Below are 26,393 nucleotides of genomic sequence, written 5' to 3'. Positions count from 1 at the left end.
TGGTGTTATAAGTAGTACTCTCTGATTGGAGCATTGTGCAGAAATAATCCGTACATTGTGGAAATCGTTCTGAAAGAAAGACGAACATCATGAAGAGTTTTTGAAAGGAAGACTTACATGGAAAAAGATTAGATTTCCTTAACCTTATAGTGACATCATAGAAAGCTAATTGAAACAAATCAAGTACCCATTTAGTTCTAAAATAAACAAATTAAGTAGTCCATTGAGTTCTAAAATTTTTTTTGCAATTGTAAAAGTCACTTAGAGTTTTTGATGCCTTCTTTATAAATATTGTTATATTTAATTACAAATGTTAAGCATAAAATATCTCGTAAGCTTATAAATGTTTCATAAAATTTCAATAATGTTTCAAGAACACAGAACAATTAAAAAGCCCACAGACTCAAGTAGTCACCACTCTCATATTACCAGATGTGAACATTTTGTCATATTAACTATAGAAGTATAAAAAGTGTTACATTCACATTTCTTGGTGGGGGCTACTGTTGAAGAGGGAGGGAGCAAAAAACTACAGCAGGTTAGGACTTTCATCACCTGGGAGTTTATACCCTTTGTTATAAGCCCTGGGTATTTCAGTCTCTCCTTGCCCCAGATCTTGAGAAGAGGGGATCCGTTCTTAATATATCCAAAATGTAACATGGCCTCCAGGCATTCAGGTCCAAACAACACTGAGACAGGGGTTGCTACTTAACCTAGCTCATGGCTTAAGTTGAGGGGAGGAATTTAAAAATCAACTGAGAACAGGAATGAAGGTGAACTCAGGGCAGGGAGAACTGCTTACCCAGGGGACTACAGATCCTTAGAACAGAGCAAGTCAAATTCAGTACATTCCAATGGCACTCTTTTTTGGATCACTTTCCAATCTTCTTTCTTCTTGATTGACTCATCTTTTACTCAACCAAAGGCAGAGATAATGTAGATCGTTGCACGCTAATCTGAAGTTATTACCTGAACTGGTTATTATTCTGGTCAGCCCGAATTGTATGGATTGCCAAGTCATTTGACTGTCATTCTAGAAAAAGTGTTCAGTTCAAATCGGACAGGGTTTAGGAATTCAGTGAGTTTAACAACTCACTTTATTTAGCAATATGCTAAATTTTTTTTTTTTTGAGACAGAGTGTCTCTTTCTCTCTGTGACACCTGAAATGGCACAATCTCAGCTCACTGCAACCTCCGCTTCCTGGGTTCAAGCAATTCTCCTACCTCAGCCTCCCGGGTAGCTGAGACTACAGGAGCATGGCAGCATGCCCAGCTAATTTTTGTATTTTTAGTAGAGATGGAGTTTGACCATATTGGCCATACTGGTTTCGAACTCCTGACCTCAAGTGATCCACCCACCTCGGCCTCCCAAAGTGCTGGGATTACAGGTGTGAGCCACCGCACCTGGCCCAATATGCTGATCTTTAACCTAGAAATAAACTTGTTTCATATATACTGATGTGTTCGGTACAGATAAAGCTCCTGTGCAAAGAGACTTTCCAAAAAATACAGAGGGGCAAATAGGAAAAAAGTTTAGGAAACTAAACTTTAGGAAAATGTATAGAAAATAGGAAAAAAGATTCTGCTACTTTTCTTTGTTTCTTTCTTTGTTTCTTTCTCTTTCTTTCTCTCTCTCTACTTCCTTCCTTTTTTTCTTTTTTCTTTCACTGTTTGCAGAACTCACAGTCTAATACACGATGTCTTTAGGAAGCTGGGTTCCTTGTTGCTCCCCAATTCCATAGAGTGTTGACTTTATCTGTATGGTGGAGGCTGCCTTGGCAGCTCCATGGCCATGATTTTCTATTAAAAACCTTGACTTGGTAATTTGCATGCATTAGTTTTGCCTACATAACATTAGCTGAGCAACCCTCAAGAAATGTTGATTCGGCCATGTGCCCTAATAAAACTAGAGTTTTACTTTAAAAAGAAAAAGGCAGGCCGGGCGCGGTGGCTCACGCCTGTAATCCCAGCACTTTGGGAGGCCGAGGAGAGTGGATCACAAGGTCAACAGATTGAGACCATCCTGGTCAACATGGTGAAACCCCATCCCTACTAAAAATACAAAAAATTAGCTGGGCATGGTGGCGCGTGCCTGTAATCCCAGCTACTCAGGAGGCTGAGGCAGGAGAAATGCCTGAACCCAGGAGGTGGAGGTTGCGGTGAGCCGAGATCGCGCCATTGCACTCCACCCTGAGTAACAAGAGTGAAACTCCATCTCAAAAAAAAAAAAAAGAAAAAGAAAAAGGCAAGCCTAAGTACAGAAGGGCAATTAATGGCTTTTGCCATAAGTGCTGGCCAGCTTCACTGGGCAGATAGGCTTGAACCATGGCATAAGATCTAAGGTTACAGTTAAGGAGAGGTGTAAGAAATGATGAGTGGAGGGTGGGATGCATTCGGTGACTTGTATGCACACCCCGGAATCTGGATTTACAATCTCAAAACCAAGGGAGGCCATCATTCATAATAAACAGATAGTGGAATCAGGTAGCTAAATATTCTGATGAAGATGAGCTGATCTTTCACTGAGCCAATGGTAAGTTTGCAGAAAAGGCTAGATTCAATTAATGATTTTTTTAAAAGTGAGATGAGACATACCTGATTCAAACCAATCTCAAAAAAATAATCAGTGAAAGGTAACAAGAATTTCAGCTACATGAGATTAATCAGCAGGATTTGAATTACAAGTAATACTATTCCACAAAGAGCCAAAAACCCCCACAGATTTTAATCTACCACTGTCACGGGGAGAGAGCTAGTGTTTAGGCCTCTGGCTTAGTATATGTTAGCACAGGAGAGAATGTGCAGGCAGTCACAGTTTCCTTTAGTGTGCCTGCTGCAACACTATTGCACAACATTAGGGGCAGGCTGATGTACAGTTGGTCAGTACTAGGACAGCCAGACTCCGTGCTTACAGCCAGTGTCCATCCTTGTTGGCTGACAGCCATGCCTCGTCAGTCAGCGCCATCATCCAGGGTACTAAACATTGTCAACATTACTCCAGCTTCCAGGGGCTATTCAGAATGTTTTTGAGAGATGCCCGGACCATAAATGGCCAAGGGAAGATTCCTAAGAAAAAAACTAGTAGCTTCTTCCTAAGATGCAAAACTCGACCATTGGGATGGATACAAAGAAGAAAGAAAGAGACAACACCCAGATTTATTTGTCAACCCCTGTTTGAGAGAAGTGTGAAAGGTCTGCAGAAAGCATACATTCTGCCATTTTGGATTTATATCCTATCCAGGATTTACTGGCCTTCCTGGAATTTTGGTGAAAAATTCCAAATTTCCCATATATTCCAAATGTAAAATATCGACTTTGCTTTCAGAGTGCCAAATACTGATACAGGTTACAAAGGAAGTTATGAACTTCCTACACTGGAGGAATTTTAAAGTAGGATTTCCTTTGCTAGAATGGCAGGGAGAAGAATGTGTAAGAAGAGTGATGGAGTAAGGTATCTATCCATTTGGTTTAGCCTTTTAAATAATTACTTTGCACAGAGAAAATGAGATCAGGAAGAAAGGCCAATATAGCCTGATAAATTGGTGGGTAGTAAAGTGCATTGGGACTTGGACATTTTTTGAAAAGTTGCCTTTGTGTCAGATACCAGGTATCACATAAAAGAAGAAATCCAGCAGTGTTTGTCTTTTATAGTGAAAGTAAAGTATGAAGGTTAAAAGCATAGACCCTGGAGCCAGACTTGGCCTGGGTTTGGATGCCAGTTCTGCTACTGAGTAGCTGTGTGACTATGGATCAATTACTTAAACTTTGTGCCTCGGCTTTATCATCTGCAAAATCAAATAACATGGTTTCCCTCATAAGGTTACTATGGAGATTAACAACAGATATAATGGCTGGCTTATAGTAAACCATGTTAGCTCTGATATTTTTAATATGCTCTTAGTCCTAATCCATTTGCTCCTACAGCAGTTTTCTTTTCTGTTCTCCATTCACTTGGCATCTGACCTTATCAATAATTTTTCCTTTTTTTTTTTTTAATTTTCTTTACTGGGTTATTTGGTATTGTGGGCTATCTGCCTGACTTCCTCTCACTGACATTCAGGCATATCCTCTTCCATTGTCTCAACCCACCCATTGCAAAACATACTACTCTTATGGCACAATTTCATTCCCCCAGTGTTCCATGACATGAACTTAACTTCAGCCTTGAGAGAATATTTATAGGGTTCTTTTGCTATTTGAAGAAATAAACTCTTAGATGGTATGAAACAGATAATGCTATGGGTTCACCAAATTTGACTTCATTTTCCTCTTTTGGGGCACACAGGATAGCTACATATTTCACCTTCTGTTGCATTTAGGTTGGGTCCAGATGATTGAGTCTGGATCCTGGTGTTTTGGTGGAAGTGATGTGTTGTACTTTCTGGACTTGGGCAATCTGGACTGATTGCCCAAGCTGTTTTCCCTTGTCATGAATGCCTGAGAGACCTCACGTTTAGGAAGGTAGCATTATTAGTCTGATATGGGATTGTATCCCTGCATCACTTCCTGGGGGAAAGCTACCAAAGACAATTGCCTGTGTTGCACTGGACTGGGAAGTGAGTCACGAATAAATCTTTACTCTGTGCACCCTGTGAGACATTGATGTTTATATGTTGCTGCATTTCCCTGATTAATTTACATGATACAGAATAAAAAATTGTGGATAGAACGTAAGTCTATAGTAAGAGTATTATAGCGAAGTTTGAATATATTTAGACCAGGAAACTATTACTGAACATGGAGTGTCAAGTAGCTGAGCAGCGTGTTGTAGAGAAAAGAATATGGACAGTAGAATCCCACAGAACCAGATTCAAATTCTGCTCCAAATGTATATAAGCTTTGACTTTCATATGTTCTTTCTCTAGAATCCAAATAATTTCTAATAATATTCTTGGAGAAGTCAACTAAGACCCATTAGCTAAACTCTTCCAACTCCTTGCACTTCCCAGTACCCTAATACAGCTAATCCAGTGTTTAATTTCCAATCCAGATTCTACATTCTCAACCACTTTTTAGAAATTTTACTTCATAGGCGCATGGAACTAAAGTCTTGAAAATGAAGGGTAGCAATTTGGTCCAGAAAAAGTACCCATATCCTTAATTTGTGGCCAAATGAGAGAAAATCATTATAAAATTTTATGTGTTGAAAATAGTACTTAGTAGAGAACAATTTTCCCTTTATTTAGTGCATTATTCAGGAAGTTCCGAAGTTAAAAAGCCTATGCCATGCACCTCAGCACAATTTTGAAAATATTATATTTAATTAAAATCGGAATTTCTGAAATGATTACTATAGCATTTATCTTTCAAAACCTCACATACAGTTTTTGACCTATAAAATATTTATGAGTTAATTTGCCTTTTCCCTATGTTATGCACACACGAGCAGCTAAGACCTTGAAATTTCCTTTAATACAAGCTGCCCTTTTAAAAAGTTGTGGTTTTAAGTAGGATATTTCCTCAGTAGTATGTATGGAACAAACATCTCCATACTCAGTTTTACTTACCCAGCCAGGAAGAGAAAGGGAGAAAGAGAAGAAACCTGTAATATCATCTTAGCAAAAGGAATAATCTCCATTTTAAATTATTGAGGGTGAGCCACTGGCAGAAACTGCCAGCAAGGTTAGAGATACCTAGCGACCACTTAATTGTCAACTTCACTGTTTACACACTTACACACAGTCACTTTCACCACAATATAAATACAGACTTCAAAGGCACACCTGCTAAAGCTGCCATTGTTACTTGCTGTTTAATATTTAAACAAAGTATTTAGAATTTATGGCATATACTTGGTAGCTTTTTAAATTTAAAAAAACAGGCTAATAACAGATAAATGTACTTAGCTGCAAACATTTCACATTAGACACACAGAAAAAGAGAATTAACAATTCACCAGGTATTGCATTGTATTGTAACTTTAGTTGTTTTATTCTACATTGCTCAGTAATATTTTTGAAAGGTCAATACTGGAAACAACTAAGCTCTCTGTGGCATAGCTTTCCTTTTATAAAATTAGCAAACTTTTCATTCAATTATCAAATAGATGTCCCTAAAAATTGATAAAGTAGCAATGTGATCTTTCAGTACTTTTTGCCTTTCTGATGTTTGCTCACCATTCCTTCTTTTCTTTTCTCTTTCTTATCATCATCCCAACCTGTAATATCCCTAAGGCTCTATTCCAATACCTCTACTTCTCCAGTACTCCCACAGACCCTCTTCCCTGGTAATATGGAGTTGCATTTTACATAGAGTTTGGTTCTAAAATCATTAGGCGAGGTACATACAAATTCAGGAATACCCTGGGGAAAAAAATTCCTTCATTCACCCTTAAATATAATATACGTGGCCGTTTTTATGCGTCAAGTTTGAGGCCTCTATACCATCCAACTCAGCCAGTTTTTCCTCCAGCATTGGAACAGATTGCTGTTTTCTCCGCTAAACACCTGATAAAGTAGTTGGCTTGCATTTGGGGGCCATGTTGTACAAGAAAAAACAATGTATCTTTAAACACTTGAATCACACTCAGCATGGTGAGATGCTCATACTATGAGAGCAATTCAGGAACTGAGACCAACTGAAGGAACATGAGATTCACATCTCCCTTTTTGCGCTCCTCTGGGGCATATGCTTTAGTGGAACGTGGGACAGAATCACCCACACTATTTACATTCTCCTCTTTCTCTCTTTCTCTTCCTGGCAGAGTAAGTATAATCGAGTATGGACAAAAACTTTATTCTATATGTATTGAGGAAATATGCCATTTAAAACCATAACTTAGAAGGGCAGCTCATGTTAGAGGAAATTTTAGGGTCTCAGTTGTCATTGTGTGCTGTGACAGGAATCTCCTTTGATAAAATGGAGTGAACGCTTCATAGGTTGAAATCATACAATGGTGAAGAAGACTGCATATCTGCAAGTATGGAGTATGGAGAGAACTGATTTGCTCTATATCATGGTTTTGCAGCCTTGGATCCGTTGACATTTTTGATCAGATAGTCCCTTATTGTGGCTGGCTGTCCTGTGCATTGTAGGATGTTAAGCAGCATACCCAGCCTCAACTCACTAGTTGCTTGTAGTAATCTCCCCAAAGTATGGCAACCAAAAATGTCTCCGGACATTGCTGAATCACCCCTTGTCAGTGTGTGTCAAGGGCAGAGGGAGGTATCACCCATGATTGAAAAACACTTCTCATTATAATAGAGTGAAGAGTTTGAAAGTTTTCAGGAGAAATTCTAAATGGGAGACATGAAAAGGGGATATGGAGTGGGAGTTGGAGCAAGACTGGGCACTGTGTTAGGTGAAGGGGCCTTTGAAAATCCTTTAGTCATGGGATGATTGGAGGCTTATATAATATATATGTCTAGGCTGGGAGCAGTGGCTCACTCTTATAATCCCAGCACTTTGGAAGGCCAAGGTGGGCAGATCACTTAAGGTTGGGAGTTCAAGACCAGCCTGGGCAACACAGCAAAACCCCATCTCTATTACAAACAGAAAAATTAGCTGTGTGTGGTGGTGCTTGCCTGTAGACTCAGCTACTAGGGAGGCAAGAATTGCTTGAACTGAGAGGTGGAAGTTGCCATGAGCCACGATGGCATGACTGCACTCCAGACTGGGTGACAGAATAAGACTCTGTCTTTGTATATATATGTCTAAAATCTGATTTGAAACTATTTTCTTTTTTTTTTTTGAGATGGAGTTTCACTCTTGTTACCCAGGCTGGAGTGCAATGGTGCGATCTCAGCTCACCGCAACCTCCGCCTCCTGGGTTCAGGGAATTCTCCTGCCTTAGCCTCCTGAGTAGCTGGGATTATAGGCACACGCCACCATGCCCAGCTAATTTTTTGTATTTTTAGTAGAGACGGGGTTTCACCATATTGACCAGGATGGTCTTGATCTCTTGACCTCATGATCCACCCGCCTCGGCCTCCCAAAGTGCTGGGATTATAGGCTTGAGCCACTGCGCCTGGCCACTATTTTCTGTTATATGAACCCCTTTCCATTTCTCAAACCTCCAGTCAAGTCTATTGTAAATACCAACATCATATGTGAACAACTAACTTATGGCCATTAAGGAAGAGAATGAGTCCCCCATCTGAGCTAACATGATGTGGAATAAGGACCCACATGGAAAATTTACTTAATTCAGAAGAAATGGCATCTTGGAACCAACTACAATCAACAAGGGTGACACAAAAGCCTTGAATTTCCATGATGCATGGATTATAGGTTTGAACACATTTCTTTTTTGAGACAGTGTCTCACTCTGTTGCCAAGCTGGAGTGCAGTGGTGCGATCTCAGCTCACTGCAACCTCTGCCTCCTGGATTCAAGCCATTTCCCTGCCTCAGCTTTGCGAATAGCTAGGACTACAGGTGCACACCATGACACCCGTCTCCTGGCTAATTTCTGTATTTTTAGTAGAGACAGGATTTCACCATGTTGTCCAGGATGGTCTTGAACTCCTGACCTCAGGTGAACCAACTGCCTCAGCCTCCCAAAGTGCTGGGATTACAGGCCTGAGTCATCGCGCCTGGCCAGGTTTAAACACTCTTATCTAGATCTTTGAAGTATGGGAGGTTCTCAGTGACACCATGAGTGGTTTCATGACTCCATGACTTGTGGGTTCTATAGACCGTGGTTCCCAAGCCCCTGGCCAGGGACTGATACCAGTCATGGCCTGTTAGGAACCAGGCCGCATAGCAGGAGGTAGGCAGCGGAGGAGCCAGCATTACTGTCTGAGCTCCACCTCCTGCCAGATCACCGGTAGCATTAGATTCTCACAGGAGCACAAAAGCTATTGTGAACTGTGTATGTAATGGATCCAGGTTGTGTTCTTATGAGAATGATCCTAATGCCTGATAATCTGAGGTGGAACAGTTCCATCCCGAAACCATCCTCCTACCCCAAAAAAACCATCTTCAACGAAACCAATCTCTGGTGCCAAAAAGGTTAGGGACCACTGCCGTAGACCACACAGAGCTACCACCAACTCCTGCAAGGGTTAATGTGGGAGGAAAAGAAGATTCTCTTCTCCTCTACCCATGTCTGTCTTGGGATTAGGATTGGAATTTCTTCCAGAAATGGGAAGTGATCTCATTGTGAGGATGATCTTTACCTTGTAACATGAATCTTCCCCAAGATGCTGCTAATTTTCCTGCTCCTCACCCTCAACATCTTGCAGTCTCTTTGACGTCTTCAGCTTAGTTCCTCCTCTATTACCCTGTAAACAACGTCCCATAAAGTTTTGTATAAAAAAATTTAGAACCGTCGCTCTGTCACGCCGCCTGGCCACAGGTATGGCAGGATTCCACTTCTCTTGGCCCACTTCCCTTTTAGTCCCAGATTTATCCTGTCAAATATGAACTGTTTTCTGAACACATTCTACTCTTGATCACTCCTATGCTACTGGCTCAAGCTGTCCCTCTGTATAGAGAGCCTTTCATTGCCATATCTTCAGGTCTTAATTTGATCTATTTGATCTATTCTATTCTACTCTAAAATATTGATCCAGTGATACTATTTCATATAGTAAAGCAAACTCTGAACTCACAGAATTTTATTTATGCCTCCTTAATGGCATTATCACTTTTCTCCATTGTAACAGCTATTTGTGTACATAGTGTACACAGATAGCTCCTAGACTCAGAGCTGTTTGAAAACAAGAACTATGTCTTAATAATTGGTTCATAACAGCTGTTATGTAGTTGATTTTAATATTTTCCTTTTTCCTCAAAAGAATTTAAGGTGGCTTAAAAGAAGACACAAAATGTTGGCTAATGACTTAAATTAGAAAAAAAGTAAGGGAAAAATAAGGAAGATATAATAGAAACTTAAGAATAGTAGGTTGTCAGCTGGGTATGCTGTGGCTCATGCCTGTAATTCCAGCACTTTGGGAGGGAGTGGTGGGAAGATTGCTTAATGCCAGGAGTTCAAGACCAGCCTCAGTAACAGCAAAACCTCATCTCTTAAAAAAAATAAAAAAATTAGCTGGGCATGGTGGTGCATGCTTGTAGTCCTAACTACTAGGGAGGCTGAGGCGGGAGGATCACTTGATTTCAGGAGTTTGAGGCTGCAGTGGGCTATGATTGTGCCACTGCATGCCAGCATGGGTGGCAGAGTAATACCTTATCTCTAAAAGAGGGAGAGAGAATAGTAGATTGTAAACAAAAAACACTTACTGAAGAATAAATAAATTTTCCTTATCTAAATCTTGTCAGTGGGTCCAGTCTTAGAAACAAACTGTGATTGCTTCCTCATTCATAACTCTTCCCCCAGTAGTGATGTCTGGATTGAGGAAGGGAAAACACAGGGAATAAAGAAGTGACGTGAGGCATTTTTTCATTCTCTGTTTTCTCCCTTCTCCAGACTGGTCATGCTTTATTTATTACGTGGTCTGTTAGGAACTGCTGTCTTTTTCCATGAACTTACCTTCCTGAACACCGTGAGGCTTCTAGGAATGGGCACTTGGTTCAAGCAAGCCAAATAGAATCCTTCTCTTGAGTTTTTGGAGCTGAAGAAAGAGGCAAAGGCCTTTTCTCCATGGATAATGAGCCAGAAATTTGCTGAATCACTTCAGCCCCTGGGTAGAGAAAGCACATTTTCAGGAGAAGAATTTAAATACAATCTATACAAAGAAGCAGAGATCAGAAAGAGACAATTCTGATAGTATTTGGACCCCTGGTTCTTTTTTCCGCGACCACTCCCAAAGCTTCCTCGCTTTCCAAAGCATATTTCTTAGAGCTTCTTCTGGTTCTTCTTGGATGAAATCCAAGCTCTTGAGTCTGACAGTCTGGCATTTCTAGCACCAGTCAGCCTTATCTTGCTTCTAGCTTCCCAGTCGAGAGTTGCCTTCTCCCAGAGGCCATGCTCATTTTCGGTTGTGCAGTTTTCTTGAATGACCTTTTGCCTCCTCTCTCTATAATACTAATTCTTGCCTCTCTTCAGGGTCTAGTTCAACATTTATCTGCTTTACTGAACCCTTCTTGATTGATCTTTTCCTTTTCTGAACTACCGTACCCCTTGTATTCCCAGCTTTTCTATATTGTCTGAAACAGATTTATCTTTCTGCCTTGTTTTCCTGTGTATTTTGTGTGTAAGTTTGTGTGTGTGTGTGTGTGTGTGTGTGTATTTATTTACTTACAAAGTTGTTAGTTCCTTGATTTGTTTGGACATGACCCTTTAGGGTGAGGAGTAGAGGAGAATTGAACTGATCCACATAAAAAAGAGAGCAGAGGTCAGCAAAGCCTAAGTCCTCTCCTCTCGCTATCCTCTGGAGAATGGGACAGTATGAGCTTCACCAATCACTCTACTTTCTCCACCAACTACCAAGCCCTGGGCTCTGTCCAGGCGTCCTCCTAAAGCATCTGGCTGGTCAGCAGAATGGCCACCATCTCTGCAGGTGCTGGGGGCTCTGGTTCCCGCATCTCCGTGTCTTGCTTCACCAGCTTCTGGGGTGGCATGGGGTCCAAGTGCCTGGCTGCAGGGATGGCCAGGACTCTGGCAGGAATGGGAGGCATCCAGAACGAGAAGGAGACCATACAAAGCCTGAGTGACTGTCTGGCCTCCTACCTGGCCAGAGTGAGGAGCCTGGAGACCAAGAACTGGAAGCTGGAGAGCAAAATATGGGAGCACCTGGAGAAGAAGGGACCCCAGGTCGGAGACTGGAGCCATTACTTCAAGACTATCGAGGACCTGAGGGCTCAGATCTTCACAAATACTGTGGACAATGCCCACATTGTTCTGCAGATCGACAATGCTTATCTTGCTGCTGATGACTTTAGAGTCAGGTATGAGACAGAGCTGGTCATGTGTCAGTCTGTGAAGAGCAACATCCATGGGCTCCACAAGGTCATTGATGACACCAATGTCACTCAGCTGCAGCTGGAGACAGATATCGAGGCTCTCAAGGAGGAGCTGCTGCTCTTAATAAAGAAGAACCATCAAGAGGAAGTAAAGGGCCTACAAGCTCAGATTGCCAGTTCTGGGTTGGCTGTGGAGGTAGATGCCCTCAATTCTCAGGACCTTCCTAAGATCATGGCAGATATCTGGGCCCAATAGGACAAGCTTCCTTGGAAGAACCAAGAGAAGCTGGACAAATACTGGTCTCAGCAGATTGAGGAGAGCACCACAGTGGTCACCACGCAGTCCGCCGAGGTTGGAGCTGCTGAGATGACACTCACAGACCTGAAACAAACAGTCCAGTCCTTGGAGATCGACCTGGACTCCATGAGAAATCTAAAGGCCAGCTTGGAGCACAGCCCGAGGGAGCTAGAGGCTTGCTACACCCTGCAGATGGAGCAGCTCAACAAGATCCTGCTGCACCTGGAATCAGAGCTCCCACGGACCCGGGCAGAGGGACAGCGCCAGGTACAGGAGCAGGAGGCCCTGCTGAACATCAAGGTCAAGCTGGAGGCTGAGATCGCCACCTACCATCGCCTGCTGGAAGATGGCAAGGACTTCAATCTTGGTGATGTCCTGGACAGCCGCAACTCCATGCAAACCATCGAAAAGACCACCATCAGCTGGATAGTGGATGGCAAAGTGGTATCTGAGACCAACACCACCAAAATTCTGAGGCATTAAGCCAGTAGAAGCAGGGACCCTTTGGGGAGCAGGAGGCCAATAAAAAGTTCAGAGGTTAAAAAAAAGAGAGAGAGAGAGAGAGAGAGCAGAATATGAGACTCTTGCAAGCAATCCAGAAAGGGAGAAATGAAGACCAGAGATGGAAGTTTGGGAGAAAGGAGGAGAGTGGAGCAGCGAGCACTGGGAGGTTGTTGTATAGCCTGATGTGATTATTTTCCATGTTCCCAATTCCTCAGGAAATTAAAGCAAACCCATAAAACGCTTGGAGAACATGCGTATTTTATGGAAAGTGATGAAGGGATAGAATTTTGGCTTGTCAAGGGGGAAAACAGAGGAAACACACATGAATGCAAGTGCTGTAGGCAGAATGGCCATGAAAGATACCAGCCCTTGGGGATCTGCAGAAAACATGAGGAGTTTCAAAACCTAACCATGTCTGGATTTGGGGGTTCAAGCCAAAGGGCAGGATGTCTCAACAATCATCTGGGTTATAAGTGTTTATTCATTTGGTAGTAGGCAAATGACTCCTGCCTTCCCATATTGATGATAAATCCCATGAGTAGAGTCCATGCTGTCTCTCCTATCTCAAATTCCCTCACACTGGGTCAAGCTCAAAGTAACTATATCCCTTGCCTCTCCACTTTCTATTGCCCTCTCCATATCAATGTTGGGCTGTTAACTGATACAATTTTGCTTTTATCAGGTCGGTTTCCAGATCTATAGAAGAAGAAGGAAAAAGAGGAGATGGGAAGAGGAGGGCCCTGTTATTGCTCTCCACATGTTAAAATCCTGATGGTGGCCAGATTCCTTCGTTATCTGGCTTCATTTCATTTATCTAACCTCATCTGCTTTTGCCCACATGGTTCTCCTTTCCAGGAATATTGAGTTCCTCTCTGTCTACTCACATAGCATGAAGAGTTTCTTGTCAGTGTCTAGCAAGAGACAGAGTTCCTCCAAGAAACCTATTTGACTCCCAATTACCAGTTACCTATCTTTCACACTTTTAATTGCATTTATATTTAGTAATATGTCCCATGACATTCATTATTCTTCTCTTGGTGATTTTTTGATGGCCAGTCTTCTCATAATCAGCTTGAGGACTAAAATAGTGATTTGCAGTTTTCATGTAGTAGGTACTTAGTACTCACTCAGTGTTTTGTAAGTCCCTTCCCTAAATGAGTTCACCAAGGTCAGGGGCTTTGTTTTGTTTCCTACTCTTTGCCCAAAGCTAGAACTTGCCTAGAAAACAGTGGGTACTCAGTGAATATTTATTGAATGAATTAATGAATTTCTTGAATGAATTAATGAATACTGAATTAATGAATGCCAACCTTTATGAAATACAGCAGTGCAGAACAATATGTCCTTCTTTGTCTTTCCCACATATTATTTCAGACTTTTTCATCTCTCCCTTAACTCTCTTATAACTCCTTTGTTGAATTTCTCAGCCTTTTAGCTCCTTGAGTGTAGTATCAGTCACTCTTAAAGCATTGCACTTATTTCAAATCACATTTGTGTCAAGTTTAATCCATTTATGCTGAAAGAGAAAACAGGGTAGCCATGTAGATGTGTGGGCTGTTCCTTCATGCCTACACTCCCTTGAGTGTATCTCAACACAGAAAACATGGGAATTGGGCATGTCTGTAGCAAAATGGAATCTCTCTAGAGAGGTACTATTTTCATAAATGGAAATGTTCACTATCATAAAGATATCAGTAATACTCAAATTCATATATAAAAATCTGTTCTAAGTCCAATCAAAATCCCTACAGAGAATTTTATTTAGTGAAAGTTAATAATTGATTCCAGAATTCACTTGGAACAGAAGGTGGTGAAAAGCCAAGGCAGTTTTAAAGAAGAATGAAGGAAAGGCAATTTAGTTATTAATATATCAGAATTTATTGCGAAGCCATATTAATTAATTCAAAGTAATGTTAGTGTAGGAATAGACAAACACACTACTTAAACAGAACAGAGGGCCCAACATACATTTTTATATCTACGAAAGTGACACTACAAATTAGTATGGGGCTGGTGGGCACAGTGGCTGTTGCCTGTAATCCCAGCACTTTGGGAGGCAGAGGTGGAAGAATTGCTTAAACCCAGTCATTTAAGACCATCTTGGGAAGCACAGTAAGACTTTGTCTCTAGGAAAAATAAAAAGTTAGCTGAGTATGGTGGCATGCACCTGCAGTCCCAACTATTTGGGAGGTGGGAGGATCAGGATCACTTGAACCAAGGAGTTTGAGACTTCAGTGAGTATGATCATGCCACTGCACTCCAGCCAGGGCAACAGAGTGAGACCCCATTTCTAAACAAACAAAAAAATGAGCATGGAATATCAGGTTGGAAAAAATTGTGCTATAACAATTGACTAACTGTATAAAACAAAAGTGTATTTACTATATTATATACAAAAATAAAAAATGAATTTCAGGTGGATTAATAACACAAATGTAAAAAGCAGAAACTATAAATACATTCAAGAAAAATGCAGAATATTTTTAAGGCTTCAGATAGGGAAACAGTTCTAAACAACACAGAAAATGCATAAACCATAAAGAAAAAAGATGAATAAATTTGACTACATTAAAATTTAAAGCTTATTTATAAAAAGATATCATAAAAAAGCTAAAAGGCAAGTCACAGACTGAGAGAAGATATTTCAAACCATTTATCTTACCAAGAATTGTATCAGGGAATATATATTTTTTAAACTTAATAAGAAAAAGACAAGAATTAAATGGAAAAAAATGGGCAAGGATATGAATAGGCAATTCACAGAAACAGAAAAACAAATTATCATTTGTGTTATTCTCTACTAGTATCCAGAAAACTACAATATCTAATGAAGTCTAGAATGCAGAGCCTCTATTTTATTGCCATTCTTTTTTAAGGTATATATGTGTGTTAGAAAAACTCTTTTATATGTGAACAAGTAGTTACATCTCCAGAAGATTGTGATGGTAAAAAGTTGGAAAAACCCCAAATTCTCACTAACAAAGGAATAGATAAATAACTTGCAGCATTTAAAAAAAATCTGTTAAAAGTAAACTAATTAGGGCTATGTGAATCAATATGAATATACCTCGAAAAACATAATTTGAAGAAAGCAAATTGAGTGTATACAGCATTATACCATTTCCATAAAGTTTGAAAACACACAAAACAATATTTTCTATCATTGAAGGACATATGTTGTATAGTATAACAGACTGGATTCCCAAAAAAGTAAGTTCTAACATAGAGATTATCAAGCAAGAAGTTCTTTAGTGAGTGATTTTGGGAACAACATCTTGTGGAAAGGAGGTGAAGAAGAACTGTACAGAAGGGAGCTTAGGCTGCGATGCAGACCTAACAAAGACCCCATTCAACCCCTCTAGAGGCCTCTGAAACTGGAATTACCCTTCAGAATTGTCTTGAGTCGAGGTGATGGCCCTTGCCTTTATAGCCCTGCAATGATGGGTCACTGGATGACAGGAAAATGTATGAACTGGGGGAAGGCAGCTCTCCTCTGTCTCCGTGTAGTCATTAGGAACATTCAACACCAATATTCTGTTATTCTTCTAGAAATACGGTAGCATTATACTTTCTCATGTCCTTTAAGTTAGAGTTGGCCAATGCATGGGTCAGCTCTAGGTAGAAGCTTTTAATAGTTTGAAAGTAATTCTCCAAATGTCCTTCCCACTACCCTGGTGATCTGTGACATTCTAGGTGGTAGAAGCTCTTCCAGCTGCATTTCTCAGTGAAGATAATGTGGATCGGTGCATTCAGCCATCCTCTAATCAACATGAGGCATGAGCAAAAAGTAAACATTTTCTTTTGTACATCACTGATATACTGGGGTTATTTGTCACTGCAGCATTACCTCCATGTGTAGACTGATACCACCTTTTGATTCCAAGTGTCACTTTTACCGTCTTTGATTTCTCTTCTTACTTCTTGCCATATCTATTTACTTAACATTCTTTTTTTGTCTTGTTCAAGATCAGGATTTCACAAAGTGTGTTCTGTAGAAAACTAGTCATGTGAGCTGCTCTCCAAAATCATGGTTTTTATGGTCAACTAAGTAGGAAACCGCATGCTTTATCACTCTCTCAGGGATTTATAATTGCTCGTTAGCATACTAAATTTCGTAAGCAGTCTTTCCATTAGAAAACCTGTATTAACTAATTTTAATCTTCCATTTCACAAACTCATTTGACTATGGAACCCTAAAAATAACATCTATTGACATCTGACAGAGAAACACATTTTTGGAAAGTATGCCCTAAGCATTTTTCCACTTTTCATTGCAAATTAAACACATCCCGCAGATCTAGTTGGAAGGGAAGAGAATGGACCTGGGACTTATTTACAATGGCTCCAAGAATGAACAGCCTTACTACAGGCATAAAATTTCAATATAATTGACTTGTAAAGAAACTATTCAATTAGCTTCAAAATCAATCAGCACACATGTGAATATAGAGAATGTGAAACATAAATACGTATGTATTGGTTAAGGGGTCCTTAATTACCTAACGCTGGCAATATGTTTGCAATGATAACATGCAGACGAATAAAAAGCAAAACAGTAAACGTTAGAAATGAGTGAGTATAGACAGAAACTTGAGGTTGTCTAAGATCACATAGGGAGTACAGAGTTAGTAGTAACTACATTCCATATGTTGGATCTCAGAATCAAAGATTCACTGATCACACATCTTTCTTTGATATTATTCTGAATCTCTTGAAGTGTGATGTATAACAACTTGAATCTTAAGCACAAACAATTAGGATAATTAGCATCTCTGTATATTTCCATGATGGCATCAGACAACAAAAGGAAACTTGCCAATTTCCCAATCAGGCAAAGTCCAAAAGACACTTTCCTGCCTGCCTGCCTTATTATTGCAGCAAATTATAGCACCCTTTGCTGGCTGAGAAAATAGCCACTCAGAATGAGGAGGCAGGGCAGACGGCTGTCTGTGCCTTTAGAAAATGCTTGTTTATTTTTTAAAGAATTTAATATTTAACTCATCTAATATCTAAAGAATTTAGACAAGAGTTAAAGAATTACTTTTTTTTAAAATGAAAACTCTACATTTTAATAAATTGGAGTGGTTGACAACCTGGAATGGATGGAGCAGAATGTTGCATAATCTCTAATCTCTTCCTACTTCTTTTTATATGTTTTGAATGAAAAAAGAATTATTTTAGTTGACAGGAAGAAAAGACTTCAATGGAACACAAGACTACCAAGGTTTTATCTTTGTTTGCATGCATAAAAGCTTGAGATTGGAATAAAATTCTTAGTGTAATGTATTAGAGACTCAGAATCCAGATATTTTGGGAGTAGATGGCTCAGCAAAAACATAGATTACTTTTAGACCCAATCTATTATTTATTATTTCAGTTTATAAAAAATGCACCCAATGCATCTTCGGGATGAAGAGTTCAAAGTCATTGTGATTGTGTAGTTGGCTTATCTCTCGCATATAGAAATCTGCATATTTTATGTTGACTTGAAGTTGTGTTCTTTGAGAGATTGTCATGCCGTAAAGACAAAAAGATGTTAAAGAATAAAATTCACAGTGTCATCATAGATATATTAATTACTTTTAAGTTACATATCACACAACGATTTCCTGTCAATAGAGGTTTTAGTTAAATTATGAGGAATGGCTGCTGAGATTTGTAGTGGGGCATCATTTTTCATCTCTATAGTTAATCATTTCTATTGTCTTGAAGTCAGAATAAAAAACCCTCCGCAGAGTTCAAAGTGTGAAACCCATACTTAGAAAATTAAGTAATTACAGTTTTTTAATGTCATCCGTGTTTACATGAAATTGTCATTTCTAACACTTGCTCTTCTTCCTCCCTTTAGAGCTTACAACTTCCCTCCCTGACCCCACTTCTGACACATTTTGGTTTGCCAAATAGACTCAATTTCCAATTTGATAAAGAAAATGGTTATGCTCAGCTCAAAAGATTCCTACATTGTTTTAGTTGGAGATTGATAATGATTCTTTCAAAGTTCTAATTTTGATTCTGTGAGTCTCCTTCCTAAAATAATTCATAATGCTGAGAAACAGCATTTCTTATATTAAAATTTAATTTCAAGTGCCACATTTAATTGAAAAAATATTACTTTGAAATCATTCTGTTTTCACTTAAAATATACTGTATATAAGCAGATAAAGAAAATTAAGCTGTCTTTAAAAAGCTCTGTTATAGATACCTACATACATAAATATTCAAATCTTAAGTCAAGTTTTGTTTTCTGCTTGGTTTTTTGTTGTTTCTTGTGTAATTATACGTATCTGGTGGGTTGCATCTATTTTTAAGTAAAGTAGAAACAATCAAAATCTAGCTATGTACTAAATACCTTGTATTGCTCTTTTTATTATTAAAGGTGAAAGACTTTAATACAGTCATAAATTCATAAATGTTGCATCACTTGGCAAACTTCTATCAAGTTAGGCAACATTTAATTATTAAGCTAACTAGACAAATGAATGAGATGCCAATTAAAGCCCCAGCAAACAGCCAATCTCCATTCCTGGTTTATAATTTAATGTCCACCAAACAAGTCAAATAAAGGTCACCTCACATCTGCACATTTAGGAAAGGAATCTGCCGGTTGAATCAGCATCACTAGATCTAAACCTGAATATTTTAAAAAGTATATCAAACAAACAAATATGCTCAAAACTCCATAGAGTGAGATTTCAAAAATGTCAAATATATAAGATTAGTTACTTAGAAAAGTACATTTCACATTTTTCTGCAAAAAGTGAAAGCAAAGCAGTATTTTCAAATAGCAGGTAAATAGATGTTTGTGGTAAATAGAATTTTATTTCTTAAAATACTGTATTACCAACTCAACATTGCTGTAAGGCGTAAATAGGATGAATAAAGCTGTATGGTACAGAAATAGACTCTTGAAATTGAGTTCAAGTTTTATGTTGCTCATCATATGAATGTGAATTTTGAATGCTTAATCTCAACAAGCTACTTATCATGGAACCCTTAATGAAATACTGGTTTCAAACGGTTTTTAGGACATAAACGAATAAAGAACCAGGGATCTTATTACCTATTACAATAAAGTGTTTCTGAAGGTACTTTGTATCTTTCAACCTCTAGTTGATAAAGATGACTGCCCACCTTCCAGAAGAAGGCTGCATGAGTTCCTATGAGGCTGTCCAACTAGAGATTTCAAGAGCCAAATTCATGTCATATCAAACACTGCTCCTACTTTCTCTGCATTGCCTTCAGGAAAGCATAAAGCAATCCACAGGCTATTGTGAATTCTTAACTGCCCAAAGTATAAGAAAGAAGAATTGAAAGGACCAGGTACATTTTCTCTAAGATTTCAACTCTGTATTATGTTTGTAAATAGAATTTAATACGAGTGAAAAATTGGATTAGTCTTTTTCACCTGGTTAATTAAGACAACTTTAGGATAGAAGGGTTATTTACATTTACTGAATTAATTAGCTAGTGAAACATACCTTTTCAGGGAAGCCAATCACTATGCTAGGCACATAAAATGGCCATGATAGTGATAGTCCATATCCCCTGTATCCATGCTATTAGCAATGAGAGTTCACAGATCTGTTCATCAAGAAGTGGAATCTATATACCTTTTCAGGGAAGCCAATCACTATGCTAGGCACATAAAATGGCCATGATAGTGATAGTCCATATCCCCTGTATCCATGCTATTAGCAATGAGAGTTCACAGATCTGTTCATCAAGAAGTGGAATCTATCTCTTCATCCCTTTAATTGGGGCTTACCTTGTGATTTGTTTTGACCAATAGAATGTGGCAGAAATAATGATGTGGCAGTACCCAGAATAGAACTTAAGAAACTTTCTCCTTTCTCCTTTGGGACTCCTTTCTCTGTCATGTGAACAAGTCTTGGCTTCCTAGCTAGGGGATAACACCACAAGGACCAGAACTAAGTCAACCCAGTTATGCTACCAGAGGCCCCAGATACATGAAAGAGCCCGGCCAAGATCAACAGATCTGACCTAAAGCTGATTTATAGCCGACCGCAGACACAGGCAGGAGCCCAGCTGAGATCAGAGCAACTGTCCAGCTGAGCTCAGCCTAAATTGCCATGAACCAAATAGCTGATATAAATATATTGTAGTCTCATAATACTCCACTGTTCTCAATTAACACTGTGGTACCTGATATGAGTCAAGAAATTCAGAGCCTGGAGACATGAACACATTAAGCCACATTCCTATGTGGACTATCATCTTTAGATTATCTCTTGGACACATTGCAAGTCTGTGCCTGAATCAAACTTTATAGTCACTGCCTTTCAGTAACTTTAAACATTATTTATTATATAAAATCATTTACAGGCTAGGTACAGTGACTTACACCTGTGGTCCCAGCATTTTGGGAGACCAGGGCAGGCAGATCACCTGAGCCTATGAGTTAGAAACCAGCCTGGGCAGCATAGTGAAATCCTGTTTCTACAAAAAATACAAAAATGTCAGGTATAATGGTGCATGCCTGTAATCCCAGCTACTCAGGAGGCTGAGGTGAGAAGATCGCTTGAGGCCAGGAGTTTTAGGCTGCAGTGAGCTGTGGTAGTGCCACTGCACTCCAGCCTGAGAGACAGAGCCAGACCTTGTCTCAAACCATCCTCTTTAACACTTACATTACTATGTAGAACTATACAAAAAGTGTGTTTATGCATGATTGATTTGTTTTTTTTTATATATTAAACAACTTAAAGGTGAGAACCAAAAAGAAATGAGCCTAACAAGCTTTATATAGTCACTAAAAAACAGAAAATAGTGCAGAAAGTGATATGTGTATATGATATTAGGAATTATCATAAATTATCCCTCGTATCTGGGCATTTCAGATCTGTCAAGAATCAATCAATAGAGATGTGGCCAATAATGAGTAAGAAGATCGAATCAGTGATGAAAGGTTTCACATCAAAGAAAAGTCCAGGTCCTGGTGGCTTCACTGCTGAATTTGACCAAATATTTAAAGAACTAATACTAATCTTTATTTAAAGAATTAATACCTATCTTTCTGAAACTCTCAAAACATAATACCAAAATGTGAATTATTCCTGGATGCAAGGTAGTGTCAACACATGCAAATCAATATGTGACACATCACATTTACAGAATGAAGGAGAAAAGCCATATGATCATCTCAGTAGATACAGAAAGAGCATTTGACAAAATTCAGCATTCTTTCAGCATAAAAACTCTCAACAAATTAAGTACAGAATGAATGCACCTGAACACAGTAAAGGCCATGTATGACAAGCCCACACCTAACATTTTACCTGATAGTGAAAAGTTGAAAGCTTTTTCTTTAAAGTCAGGAACAAGATAAAGATGCTCACTTTTGCCACTGCTTTCACCATAGTGCTGGAAATCCTAGCCATAATAACTAGGCAAGAGAAAGAAATGAGTCATCCAGATATGAAATGAAGAAGTGAAATTGTCTGTTGCAGACATGATATTATGTACAGAAAACCCTGAAGTCTCCAAGTTACAATAAATGAATTCAGTAAAGTTGCAGGAAAACAAATTAACCTACAAAAATAAGTACTGTTTTAGTACACTTACAATGAACTATTCAAAAGGGAAATCAAGAAAATTTCTTGTTTACAATAGCTACAAATAAATATTTAATAATAAATTTAGTCAAGGATGTAAAATACCTGTACACTGCAAGCTCTAAACCATTGATGAAAGAAATTGAAGAAACAAATAAATGGCAAGATAATTTGTGTTCAATGATGGTAAGAATTAATATTGTCAAAATGTCCATACTATGCAAGGCAATGTACAGATTCAATCCAATCTGTATCAAAATTCCAATGAAATGTTTAACTGAAATAGAAAAAAAGAGTCCTAAAATTTGTATGGAATCACAAAAAATCCTGAAGAGCCAGAGCAATCTTAAGCAAAAAGAACAAAGCTGGAGGCATCACACCACTTGATTTCAAAATATATTCCAAAATTATACTAATCAAAACAGCATGGTACTGGCATAAAAACACAGACTACTTGATTTCAAAATATATTACAAAGTTACAGCAATCAAAACAGCATGGCACTGGCATAAAAACAGACACATCACCCAGTGGAACAGAATCAGAGAAGGGCAACCATAAATAAATCCATGCCATTACAGTCAGTTCATTTTTGACAAAGATGAAAAGAACACACAGTGGGGAAGGAACAAGTTCTTCAACAGACATTTTGGAGAAACTCAATATTCACATGCAGAATAATGAAATTAGATCCTTATCTCATACTGTACACAAAAATTAACTCAAGATGGATTAAAAACGTAAACATCAGACCTAAAACTATAAAATTGCTAGGAGAAAACACAGGAGAAAAGTTCTATAATGTTGGTTTTGCATAGCCAACCAAACCAAAAATAGACAAATAGGATCAAAGCATACTAAAAAGCTTCTGCTCTGTGAAGGAAACAACCAGCAGAATGAAGAGACAACCTATAGAATGTGAGAAAATATTTCAAACTATGCATCTGATAAGGAGTTAATATCTAAAATATATAAGGTACTCAAACAACTTAACAGCAACAAAGCAAATAACCTAATTTAAACATGGGCAAAGAACTTGAGTGATATTTCTCAAAGGAAGACATACAAACAGCCAACACGTATATGAAACAATGCGCAATACCACTAATTATCAGGGAAATGCAAATTAGATCTACAATGAGCTATCACTTCATGTATGTTAGAATGGCTGTTATCAAAAAGTCAGAAGATAACAAGTATTAGGGAGGATGTGGAGAAAAGAGAGCTTTTGCATGCCGTTAGTGGGAATGTTAAGTTAATACAGTTATGGAAAACAGTAAGGAAATTCCTCAAAAAATTAAAATAGAGCTATATGATCCAGCAATCCCACCACTGAGTACATACACAAAGAGAATTATATCGTATGTTGAAGAGATATCTGCACTTCCATATTAATTATAGCATTATTCCCAATAACAAAATACAGAATCAACCTAAGTACTCATAAAGGATGAATGGATTTTTAAAAATGTTTTGTGTATATATATATATGTATATATTATATATATATGTATGCGTATATATATTTTGTATATATGTATTATGTATATATGTATACATATATATACATAATATACATATAATATACATATATATACACACACATATATATACATATATATACACACATACACATATATGTATATATATGCACATATATCACATACAATGAAATGTTTTAAAACTAAAAAAATTTTGTATATAATACGCATATCATGTTTATTATACACATATACACACACAATGGAATATTATTCAAACTTAAATTTAAAAAAGAAGAAAATCCTGTCATTTGTATCAACATGGATGAAGCTGGAGAACACCAAGTGAAATAAGCCAAGCACTATAAGACAAATACCTCGTGATCTCACTTTTATGTGGAATCTATAAAATATGATTTCTAGAAATAGAAAGTACAATGGTGTTTGGGAGGGGAAGAATTGGGGAGATGTTGATCAAAGGATACGTAATTTCAGTTAGGAGAAATAAACTTAGGAGCTCTATTATACAATATGGTGATTATAGTTGATAACACTGTATGGTGTACTTGCAAAGTGCTAAGAGAGTAGATTTTAAACATTCTCACCACACAAAAAATAAGTATGTGAGGCAATGCATATGTTAATTAGCTGAATTTAGCTATTTCACAATTATGCATGATTCAAAACATCATGTTGTGCAGCATAAATATGTACAATTTTTATTTATCAATTTAAAAAATCAACAGGAACAAGGTCAGGTGCAGTGGCTCATGCCTGTAATCCCAGCACTTTGGGAGGCTGCGGTGGGCGGATCACCTGAGGTCAGGAGTTCAAGACCAGCCTAGCCAACATGATTAATGAAACCCCATCTCTACTAAAAATACAAAAATTACCCTGGCAGTGGTGCATGCCAGTAATCCCAGCTACTCAGGAGGCTGAGATAGGAGAATTGCTTGAACCCAGGAGGTGGAGGTTGTAGGGAGCTTGAGATCATGCCACTGCACCCCAGCCTGGGTGACAGAGTGAGACTCTATCTCAAAAAAAAAAAAAAATCAACAACAACAAAAAGTAGAGACACAAAGTCTCCTCATCCCAAACCATTCACTTTATTATAACTTTAGGCCACTATATATTATAACTTTACACCAAATTCAACATGAGCCATAGAGCAGACAAATGATAGAATTAGGAGTTGGAAGGATCTTCAGTGCTAACTGAATGTGGGCCAACAAAAGTAACAGTATATAAAGAACCCCATCCTCTTCGTAGCTGTGCCACATGTACCTGCTTTAGCCTAAAATTTTTTATCACTAAAGTGAGAGTTTGGGTATAAATGACTGTTTTGTGTTAGAGGGCAATTAAAAAAAATTAATTTTTCTCTGCTTTCTAAAGAACGGTGAAAAGAGCTGAATTACATAGGATAATAACGTTTTTGAGAGGCCAAGTGGGAAAACAGAGAAAGAAAGATGTCACTAGACAAGAGAAGCGTAATGGAGGAAATCGGGGGAATTTTCTTTTGCATGCTGTGTGAATGTGCCCATGAGCCTTGCCCATTGTTTTGGAGTTAGAATATTGGGGCCAGTTGGGAAGGTACTGGGGATATATTGCAAAGTACAACTAAGTGCATCTAAGGGATCTAACATGTGTGCCAAGAGTGAGAAGAGAATCTGTCCAAAAAAGGCCCATCATCTTTGGGTTCCATGGGATCTTTGTATGTCTCACAATCTCTGGCTGAGAAAGCTATCCCTGCTTCCCAACATTCATCTTAAATAATAACTTGCTTTTTCTAAATTCTCGAACTCAGAATTTTTGATGAGCCATTTGGAACCTGATTGATGTATATCTCTGTGTTATATATAAAGAAAGGATTTGTCCAAAAAAATTTACACAAACGAGACCATGAAAACGACACTCAAAAAAAAAAACCTGCTTGAAAGAGCAGTTTTCCAACACCTTAAGAACTTTAAGATATGATTTTATCCATTTTCCTTCATAGAATACATTAAAATTATGACCAATCATCTACAATGATTGGTTTTTTCTAATTGTGCAGAAAGATATTTGGAAGACATTTCCTTTTTAATGTGTAAATTATAACAAGATTTAGGGAAGTTGGCTAATAATATGGCAGGCTGATTAGATGAATTAGTAAATTAGCCCAAGCTGTTACTGTGCATATGTAAGTCCTCTGAGATGGGAATTTTTAACTGATTCCTCAAGGGTGCTTGTTAAACTGGCAAGATGGCTCCTTGACTGTTCAAATAAATAATGAAAAAAAACTAACATAGAAAAGTAGCCAGGTAACCTCCATACTGGTGGTAATGAACTTCATACAGACGCCACAATCACCGAACATCAACGTTCCAGTTGAAATCCAAGCCCAGATAATTTCATTTTCTCTCTTCCTACTTTCCTTCCAACTCCTTCTATCTCCAATCTCATCCATCAGCAAAGGCAGACCCCTCTTGTCACCTCCCTGTGCCCACACTCCAGTCCCCCCCAGCTCAGTTGTCCTCTTTGCCTTTATCTTATACTAGTGATTTGTGCATCATTCTAATGCTCATGTTCTATTTCCCCCATAAAGTGCTAAATACATCAAAGTTTCATGTAGTATAAAGGGAATGGGATTTCATCTGCCTGAGCTGGGTTCAAATGCTAACTACTCAGTTTTATAAGTGTGCAACTTACAGAAAGTGACTTAATCAGAGTCCGCGTTTCCTCATTTGTAATTTGAAGAC

The 26,393-nt window shown here is 38.4% G+C and overlaps 1 protein-coding gene and 2 pseudogenes across 2 annotated transcripts in view; all 3 read left to right on the top strand.

The window, feature by feature from the left end:
* LOC144581681 (uncharacterized) overlaps positions 1-26,393 on the top strand; it is a 149,741-nt gene that overhangs the window by 8,432 nt on the left and 114,916 nt on the right. The gene's annotated exons all lie outside the window — the stretch shown is intronic.
* Positions 11,260-12,059, top strand: LOC144581735 (keratin, type I cytoskeletal 18 pseudogene; annotated as a pseudogene).
* Positions 12,171-12,673, top strand: LOC144581737 (keratin, type I cytoskeletal 18 pseudogene; annotated as a pseudogene). Its single transcript, XR_013532866.1, has one exon. The product of XR_013532866.1 is annotated as a keratin, type I cytoskeletal 18 pseudogene (transcript).

The sequence above is a fragment of the Callithrix jacchus genome, chromosome 3, assembly GCF_049354715.1.
Source record: "Callithrix jacchus isolate 240 chromosome 3, calJac240_pri, whole genome shotgun sequence".
In the NCBI taxonomy this organism is placed as follows: Eukaryota; Metazoa; Chordata; class Mammalia; order Primates; family Cebidae; genus Callithrix; species Callithrix jacchus.
This window is presented reverse-complemented; position numbering and strand designations above follow the sequence as displayed.